This window comes from Hypanus sabinus, chromosome 15 (assembly GCF_030144855.1).
Source record: "Hypanus sabinus isolate sHypSab1 chromosome 15, sHypSab1.hap1, whole genome shotgun sequence".
Lineage (NCBI taxonomy): Eukaryota > Metazoa > Chordata > Chondrichthyes > Myliobatiformes > Dasyatidae > Hypanus > Hypanus sabinus.
In genome coordinates this window covers 77,232,295-77,242,840 of record NC_082720.1, presented here as the reverse complement: position 1 = coordinate 77,242,840, position 10,546 = coordinate 77,232,295, and positions in this window count along the sequence as shown.

Genomic DNA, 10,546 nt, shown 5'->3' with positions numbered 1-10,546 from the left:
AGACTTAGATAGTTTAGGGGAATGGGCAAAGAGGTGGCAAATTAAATACAATGTTGGAAAGTGTATGGTCATGCACTTTGGTGGAAGAAATAAACTGGCAGATTATTACTTAGATGGGGAGAAAATTCAAAATGAAGAGATGCAAAGGGACTTTGGAGTCCTTGTGCAGGATAGCCTATAGGTTAACCTCCAGGCTGAGTCAGTGTTGAAGAAGGTGAATGAAATGTTGGCACTCATTTCTACAGGTATAGAATATAAGAGCAAGGATGTGATGTTGTGGCTTTATAAGACACTCATGAGACCACATTTGGAGTATTGTGTGCACTTCTGGGCTCCTTATTTTAGAAAGGATATACTGACATTGGAGAGAATTCATGAGAATGACTCCAGGAATGAAAGGGTTACCATATGAGGAACATCTGGCAGCTCTTGGGCTGTATTCCCTGGAGTTCAGGAGAATTACGGGGGATCTCATAGAAACATTCTGAATGTTAAAAGGCCTGAACAGATTAGATATGGCAAAATTATTTCCCATGGTAGGGGAGTCTAGGACAAGAGGGCATGACCAGGATTGAAGGACATCCATTTAGAATAGAGATGCAAGGAAATTACTTTAGTCAGAGGCTGGTAGAATTTGTTGCCACGAGAGCCTGTGGAGGCCAAGTCATTGGGTGCATTTAAGGCAGAGATAGATAGGTTCTTGACTAGACAGGGCATCAAAGGTTATGGGGTGAAAAGCAGGGGAGTGGGGATGATTGGAAGAATTGGATCAGCCCATGGTTGAATGGTGGAGCAGACTCAGTGGGCCAATGGCCTACTTCTGCTCCTATATCTTACAATCTCATTATCTATATAGTTTAAGTTGTTTTGGGTTAGTATCAATAATTGGTTTATTATTATTTATCCTATTACATCTGTCATGGACACTCATTAATCCTCCCAACATTCGAGTTAGTTAAGCAAAAATTAAAATGATGATTAACCCTCACTACATATCAGAAATCATTCCTTCCAATTCCTTCATACCTTTTTGATGAATTGTAGGTTATTTCTTTTTGTGGCAAGAACTTAGCGATGAAAGTTTGACTTTAGTCAGAAGGACTGAATGAGAATGAGTCTGACGTGTAAATTACAGTTGCTTTGGTACATTCAGTCTCTTCAATAGGACAGTGTTATTTTCTCCTCAGCACTCAGAGGAACAGAATTAATTTCATCCAGCTTAGAGTAGGAAAACTAGTAATCCTGTCCAGTTGATTCTAACATACATTATTAAAGTTCTTTATCATTTTGGAATGAGAATATTCAGGTTTCTTGGCTAAGAAAATGTTCACTGTCTAATGAGTAATCAGATACTGAATACAGACTACTGTAGTTTCTCTGTTCTACTTCAGTTGAAACATTCTGTTGCAAAGCCCAAGATGTTATGAATAAAAGAAGGCATCTGTGTAAACAGATAAACACAAAAATGCTGCTGCAAGGAAGCAGCATCAATTATCAGGGAACCCCACCATCCAGGCCATGCTCTCTTCTGGCTGCTGCCATCAGAGAGGAGGTACAGGAGCCTTAGGTCCCTCATCACCAGATTCAGAAACAGTTATTACCCTTGACCATCAGGCCCCTGAACTAGCGTGGATAACTTCTCTCACCTCAACACTAAACAGTTTCCACAAGCTATGGAGTCACTTCAAGGTCTATACAACTCATGTTCTCAGTATTATCTGTCTACTCTACATTGTTTTTGCACAGTTTGTCTTCTTTTGTACATTGATTGTCTGTCTCTCTGTGTGTAGTTTTTCATCAATTCTATTGTATTTCTTTATTGTGAATGCCTGCAAGAAAATGAATCTCAGGGCAATAGATGCAGACATAAAAGTACTTAGATAATAAGATTTTCTCTCCTGTAAAAGTATTATTCCCCTTTTCCAGTTCCTTCGCCCATGCTCTTGATCTCATCACTGATTTTCAATACCTCATTTTCACAATGGATGTCCAGTCCCTATACACTTCTATCCCCCATTCCCCTTAAAGCCCTCTGCTTCTTTCTCAATAAAAGAACCAACCAGTTTTCCTCCACTGCACCCTCCTCCCTTTGGCAGAACTGTTCTTCACCCTCCGCAATTTCTCCTTCAGCTCCTCTCACTTTCTCCAGATTTGACAGGTTGCCATAAGCATCTGCATGGGCCTCAGCTGTGCTTGCCTTTTTATTGGCTTTACAGAACAGACCATGCTCTAATCCTTCCCCGGTAATGCTCACCAACTTGTCCTCTGCTACATTGACAACTGCAGAGGTACAGGCTCATGAACCTATGCTGAGCTTGTGAATTTCATCTTTTCCTCCATCTTCCACCTTGCCCTTAAATTCACTTGTTCCATTTCTGACAACTCCCTCCCTTTTCTCGATTGCTGTCCATCTCTGGAGGCAAACTGTCAATCACCTCCTCTTCTGCCACAATATGGCCACATTTTGGGTGGAACTGCAACACCTTATATTCCATTTAGGTAGCCTCCAACCTGATGGCATGAATATCAATTTCACCTTCCAGTCAAAAAAAAACATTCCTCCCCCCCTCCTCTTTTTCTTCTCCCTACTCTGGCCTATTAACTCTTCTTACCCACCGATCACCTTCCCTTGCTGCACCTCCTTCTTGCCTTTCTTCTATGGTCTACTTCTCCTATCAGATTCCTTCATCTTCAGTTCTTTACCTTTCCCTCCCACCGGGCTTCATCTATCACCTTCTGGCTATCCTTCCTCCCCTTACCCTGCCTTTTTATTTGGTGTTTTCCCCCTTTCTTTCCAGTCCTGAAGAAAGGTCTCAGCCTGAAATGTTGACTTTTCATTTATTTCCACGGATGCTGCTCAACTTGCTGAGCTCCTCCAGTATTTTGTGTCTGTTACTTTGGAATTCCAGACTCTGCAGAATTTCTTGTGCTTGGATAATAAATTTACATTGAACTTTAAAACAAAGTCAACAGGGGCACACATCACAAGCAAGGGTCAAAATAATAAAGAATAGCCTAGTTGGGTAGAGTGGATTGGATCTTGGTTCATTTTGAACAAAACAATGGATTTTTTTTTCTCAAATGAGGTACAGCACAGGATTCATTTGGATTAATGCTCCCGCTAAACAACCCTGTCTACACAGAACAACTCCAGTTGACCAGTATGACATTTCTATCCATACTTATAATAGCAGCCAGTCCTGTGAGCCTTGTGAGTGATGGAACTAACTTGAGCTGAATTAACATTAGATTTGTCCTCTACTTCTTATTTCTGTTTTCTAAATTTTCTAACACTCCCATTTTTCTTTCCATTCCTTTCCAGTCACTTTTAACTTGCCGTACTTTTGTTTAGAAACTTTATTGCCTATCTTCTCAAAGCTGCACTATTTTTAATTATTAATGCATAACAAAGCCTCCAGCATAGTGTCAGCATCTGTACACCATTCCGCATATGGTCCAAGTTTCACACTCAAGTAGAAAGAGACAAGGATTTCCTTTGGCATTGCTTAAAATATATAACAATGCCACAGACTGTTTGGTAATTCCTTGCATTGCATTCTTTCCTCTTTAAATTGTCATAAAACCCACCACCAAGTTGTTTATGAAAATGTTAATCGATAACCTGATTGGTCATTTGACTGGATAGGAAACATCTGCTGGCCCAGAAACTTGATTACATAACAAATACTTTATGAATTGTCTAAAAGCTTGAATGGGTACTTCCTGTAGATGTGGTGTTCACCCAGGAGTTTGACTGAGGTTCCTCATGAGTAAGCTGCTGGTCCAAGCTTACATTCTCCAACAACCTCTCAAGTTCCAAGGAGTTATTCACAGAAACCTAACTGTTCTTTTACTGTGTTGTGGATGTTGCTTATTTGATTAACATTCATTACCTGCCCTACCTACCTCTAAACGTTACCTCCAGGGCCAAGATTTAACCTTAGGATGATATGGATGGTTTAATCAGTTGGGTAGTAAAGAGGCAAATGGAGCCCCAGCCAAAGAAGATAGTGCATTTGGAGCATGGGACAAAATCAGAAAAATACCTTAAGTGGAAGTGTGGAGCAAACAGGCAAACGTATCTCCACAGATCCTTAAATCTATCAAGACAGGTGGATGGTTAGTTAAAATTGCTTACAGAAGGTTTCATTTTATTTGTCAACTGGAAAGGAAGAATTGGAGGTATGCCAGGGCCATGATTAATTAGGCTACAGCTTGAGGACTGGGTGTAGTTCTGGTCACCGCATTACAGGAAGCATATGGAGAGTGGGCAGAGGAGATCTGTGAGGATGTTGCCAGGACTGAACTATGTTACCCATGCTGAATGATGGGACAGGCTAGAGTTAGAATAAAGCGGGTGACCTAATAAAGGAGCACAAGATTATGAAAAAGTGTATGGGGATCACTTATTCCCTTAGCAGAAGGGTCAACAAAAGAGTTAATCAGTAGAAGGATTAGAGGGGAGATGTAAAACAAAACCAGAATTCTTTTTTGCTCAGGATGTCGGGAATTCTGTACCTGAAAGGATGGTGGAGGCTGAATCCCTCACCACATTTAAGCTTCACCTGGATGTGTTGTTGAAGAGTCCTGAACCACAGGACTATGGATCCAACAATAGAAACTGGGATTAAGGCTGGCTGACAGAGAAGCGATGGGCTGAGTGGCCTCCTATAACATTGTAAAAGTTGTATGATATGAAACTGAATGGAATGCCAGGTTATTTTAATGGGGAATTAAAAATCAATTACATTATTGAGGAGGTTTGGAGTCACATGCAGCCCAGGGAAAGAAAGTGAGAGGGATCATATTCACTAAAGGTCATTACTTAATTAACTAAATTTAAATTTTTCATCTGCCTTGGTGGGATTTGAACCTTCACTTCTGGATAATTAATTGATACCCTTAGAACCCTAGCCAAGAAGCTTCCCAAACATGAGGAAATCTACAGATGCTGGAAATCCAAAGCAACACACACAAAATGCTGGAGGAACTCAGCAGGTCATGCAGCAACAATGAGAAAGAGGGAAGATTTAAACTTCTTCAGAGTAGGCATCCCTCGAAGAGACTCTGCAGTAGGAGGAGGCGTATCGTAAACACGAGAAAATCTGTGTCATGATGAAGGGTCTCGGCCTGAAACGTCAACTGTTCATTTTTGTCATTGATACTGCCTGGCCTGCTGAGTATCTCCAGCACTTTGTGTGCGTAATTGTAGCTTCCATCTATTTATTTTGTGTCACGGTGTTGTAGGACGCCACCCCTGCATACTAGCTCTTGTACAACTGCAATATCCTCTTATAAACAGGCTGCAATTCTCTGAAGTTTAATAAATTTAGTAACTGTGATCTAATTGATGCTTCAATGTCGGAATAGGTACAGAAAGACTGCAAACAGGGTCAAGGAAAGAACGCGATGCAACACGGAAGCAGGCTCTCTAACCCATTGCTAATTATCAAACACCCACACACACTAATCCCATCGCCATTATCTCCGCCTCGGTTTTCCTGCCACCCACATGTACTGGAGGCAATTTAGAGTGGCCAATTAACCTATTAGCCAATTAAATGTTGTGGGGGATGGGGGTGAAAATGATGTTCCCAGTTGAAATCCGGCAGTCACAGAGAGACAGAGTGGGCACAAAGACAGCACCAAGGTGAGGGTCAAGCTCAGCTCTCTGGAGCTACAAGGTAGCAGCACTAGCCACTGCACTACTTGGTCATCTCCCAGGACTCAGATACTTACGTTTCAGACATAGCAGCAAACTAGCTATATAGTTGAGACATCTGAAAGTTAAATTTAGATTTCAGCAGCAGAGTACAATGCACTGTCACTACTTTATCAAACATTCTACCAAGAGGGTGTAAGCTTCCAGCCAGAAATAATTTAACAAAATTGAAATTTATTTTTCAAAATGTTGCATTGAATGATAGCCCAGAATGATGAGTATTTACTTCTTCAAAAGGCATGATAGATCAGACCTAATATATGCAACAGTATTTTTTAATAACATTGCCTACATCCAGAATCCACTTTCACTGAGGTAAGCTCACTTTCAATTCTATAAATCTATAAAGCATCCATTTCCATCTGTAAAACAATATCTGTGAAACAATATATAGACTCTTCATGTTGACAAAAAAATCTTCAGCGATGAACTTGCCAATCCATCCATTAACAACACTTTGATCTCTTGCAACATGTAGCAAGGATAAGAGGAACAGCAGTCAGTTGCCAAAATATATCATTTCTCCAAGCAAAAATCCCAAATGAAAAGCATTTAGGCCAGATACCAAGACCAGTAGTACCATGCAGCTGATTCTGAAATATATTCAAAAGGTCTGGACCTATAATCACAATTTACTACATTGTTCTTGATATTTCGAGGGAAGAGGGAAGAACATGAGGATAATGGGACATGCAGAAGAATCTTTAAAAAACTTCTCCAGGTGGGAGGCTGTGAGGATAAGAGGCTGGCTGAGCAGCAAACAAGTGAACTAATAGTGCTAGGTTACACTGGATAATGGAATTGTGGGGGCCTGAGAAGAAGAAATGTAAATGATTTTGATTGTCTGGTAGATGGAGAGACAGGGTGAAACTCTAACAGGGGCTGAAGATGAGCAGATCAGAGGAAACGATTTTAGGAGGAAATGGACATAGAGATGATCCTAGTATGATCCCTGTAAGAGAATGCAGAAATGGGCTTGGGATGGTGCATAAGTTATTGAGGGGAATAGGATTCAGCAAATTATTGACCAGAGAAGTAACTGCTGCAGAGGGGAAGCACTTTCATAATTTCTAGCTAACAACCGATGTTGAAAATGCATTTATCTCTTCGATCCAAAAGTCCCTATCACTTTTGAGTTGCTGGGCTTCCTAAAGCCTGATTTGCAGGGAATCCCGGCAGCAAGTGATAAATATATAAAAGCAATAGTAATGTGTGTGTGTGTGTGTGTGTGTGTGTGTGTACATACGAGGGGTGATTGATAAGTTTGTGGCCTAAGGTAGAAGGAGTCACTTTTAGAAAACCTAGCACATTTATTTTTCACCCTCCCCTAGTGTTGCCACCATGTCCTCGTGGACCTCCTTGGGTGATAAGACTTGAGACCGAAGTAGCAGATGACTGCACGAAGGCCGATGTTGTCCATTTTCTCAGACCGTGCTTACTTGCAATTTTCAATTATCTGAAACAGAAATACCACAGAAGTTATTAACTTTATATATATACTTTTCTCATTAAAATGTTTAAATGAGGATTTACTCAACCTTGGCTTCACCCAGCATCTATTAAGAATGGAAAAGGGTAAACTAGATGCAGATTTTATGTTGAACTTTCCAATTGTCCCAAAGTCATCCATACTCAGGTTTAAAATTATCCCTATCATCTTTTTTTCGATGGAATATCAATTTGCAATTCATTACAAAATCAGATATTCCCTGTAGAATTGATTACACAACATTTGGTACTTGCTGGTGACTAGGTGTATGCCACCCCAATTAGTGAAAATTAAACACACTGTAAGACGATGGACTTGAATAATCTGAAAGGTGATAAATCTGTAATTCATGTTATAGTAAGTGTTTGCAAAAATATAGTAAATAGTTGTGCATGTTACCCAGAGATAGATTGCATTTAGTATGACTTAATTTCATATTTAGTATGGGTGAAAAATAAGATTGTACTTGTCCTACTTAGTATAATATGTCTACCAATTACTAATTACTTTCTTAGTCTATCAATGAAAATTAATTAAGATTGTCATATTGCTTTTTTTCCAAATGACACAGATTTCACAGAATTGCTGCTCCTGCTGAATTTGCAGTTCCACCGTGTGACATATTTAGTAACACAGAGATGGTAATGTTGCAATACTGAGGTCAATTTGCCAGGAAAGGAAGTAACTGAGAATTATCTGAAGTATAAAACAAGCGTACATCATTATAACTAGAGTTAGCTTTCTATCAAGGATCAATTTGATAAAGTAGTATTCAATAGGAGGCATTTAGATTGATACAAGCAGGCAGGGAATGAGGGAATTAAGGCCATGTACAGGCAGGTGTGCAGTTTAAATCGGCATCATGGTCAGCACAAACATCATGGACTGTAGGGCCTGATCTTGTGCTATACTGTTCGATGTTCGGCTTCCAACAATACTCCCAGAATCTACTATCTGTAATTAATATCGATAAAGTAACAAAAATAAAAGGGAAGTAAATTAGCCAGCTCTAAGGGAATTAGTCTAATAAGTGTAGGTATTCTCAAACAGTCCTTAGTTAGAAAACAGACAACAATTGTGCATAATTTCTCTATCCCCATTTAGTAAAATGTGGATGACAGTATTGTGCACTGTTGGAAAAAGAGATTCTCCTTTAAGCTTTTCACAGAAATCTGAATGTCCTGGCAAGACTATTTTCACTGTTCTTTTGAAAAGTAGTTGAAGACCCATTGTAATCCTTGTAGTTGATATAGCATTGACTGTACAGCAGCAGATTTCACAACTTTAAGTAGGAAGGAAGGAGCAGCAAAATAAATTCACATCATAAAGATATGTCAATTAATCTTGAAGTTGATGATATTCTTGTTTGTTTGGGTGGTGTAGGTCACAGGTCCAGACCAGCTGCCAAGTAACCTTGGTTGGTTGCTGTGGTGTCACTATTGATTAAGATACTGTATATGTTCGCAACAGTAGTTATTGAAGTGGATGTTAATTTAGCAAAATGATTTACTTAAACTAGGCAGGTAGAGAAAATTAAATTTTTCTGCCATCCCCGTTGCCTTGGAGTGTTTCTTTGGAGAATGAGATGTTGCCTGTAGAATTTGTTTCCGTTTAGCTTTCTGTTCACACTGGTGCCACTGTGATGAGGGTAGTGAATTTGCTATTGGCTCTCTCTTGTTGGTGATCACTGTGTAACAGCAACAATGTTACTTGCCATTTATTAGCTCCAGCTCAAGCTTTACTGCATGTGACATGGTCTATTTCACTGAGAAAGTACTAATGGGACCAAACACTTTGCAGTCTTCTGACCTTATGACAGATGCTGATGATTCAAGCAATAGGGCATAACGGCTTAAAGAATCCAGGATCAGTATCATTGGTCCGTGATGACTGCCCTTCAAAATCTAAATTTCATTGTTGATTAGTGGAATGCTGAAGCATGGTAATTGACTGGGTTGATTTGTGTTACCAGAACTAGTTTATATTATCTGTGGTCAATAGCTGCTTCAATCTTTTCCTGCTGAAAGATCATCAACATTAAGTATTAACTCTTTGAATATTTTCTGTGTTCTCCATTTTTATTACGAGAGAACTGCTTATGCTGTGCATTGTTTGATTTATTTGTATGAATAGCAGTATTAAAGAGATGAATTTTAGACACTTTGCATCACAGCTGGAATTCAAATGTCACCTCCAGACGTTTAAACATGGTCAATCTGCACAGATGGCAGGATGTGAAATATTGGGCCATTTATAGCCTAGCTGCAGTCTGGCCACAAGCTTACTCTACTGGAGAGCATGAGGATTATTTCAAATGGGTTATTAGCTTCCATTGAATGACTAAAATACTTGTAATTTCAATCCATAGATATTCTGTAATGACAGCACAGCATGAGATAAATTCATTTACACTGGAACATGGAGAAATTAGACATAGGAGAAGATGAATTAGGAGAGGCCATTCACGTCATTAAGTCTGCAATTGAACATATACAAATTACCCTATTCTGGCTCTCCATCAGTTCTCTAATTTTTTTTTTTACTTACGTTTCTACTGCAGTGGTCCCATTTGCCCAAAGCTAATAACCTGAAATTACAAAGCTATGTTTTGAAGATAACTGCTAAAACCTGCATACTTTGAAAAGGAGTAATGTAAAAATAATAAAAACACCATAAATTAATATAAAAGAGTTTATATATATAAAATTACTGCAATACTGTGCAAAAGTCTTAAGCACCCTTGCTTTCTGACCCCTAAGACTTTTGCCCAGTACTGTAGTAATTTTATATATTGCACTGTACTGCTGCCACACCAAAAAAAAAATTCGTGACGTATGTGAGTGATGAAACACCGAACTCTGAGCCAAAATGCTGGAGGAACTCAACAGGCCAGGCCAGGCAGCATGTATGGAAAATCGTACAGTCAATATTTGGGGCTGAGACCCTGCCGAAGGGTTTCAACTCAAAACGTCAACTGTACTTTTCTTCCATTGATGCTGCCTGGCCCGCTGAGTTCCTCCGGCATTTTGTGCGTGTTGCTCGGATTTCCAGCATCTACGAGTTTCTTTTTGTTTGTCATCAAATTCTGATATGGGTCTCTGATATGGGAAGGGGCCAGGGAGAGCAGAATCATGGTTGGGAAAAGGGGAAAGCAGAGGGGAGGAAGTGAGATAGTTTCTTCTATAAATTTGAATTCCTTTTGTTTTTTTTAATCTTTAAAACTAAGATGATCTGAGAGGTTATTGTTCTTAATTTGTCCCATTCCATTTGGTAATATGATATCTCACTTATTGACTATCATTGCCACTGATGCATGTAAGCAGCAGTCAAAAAGA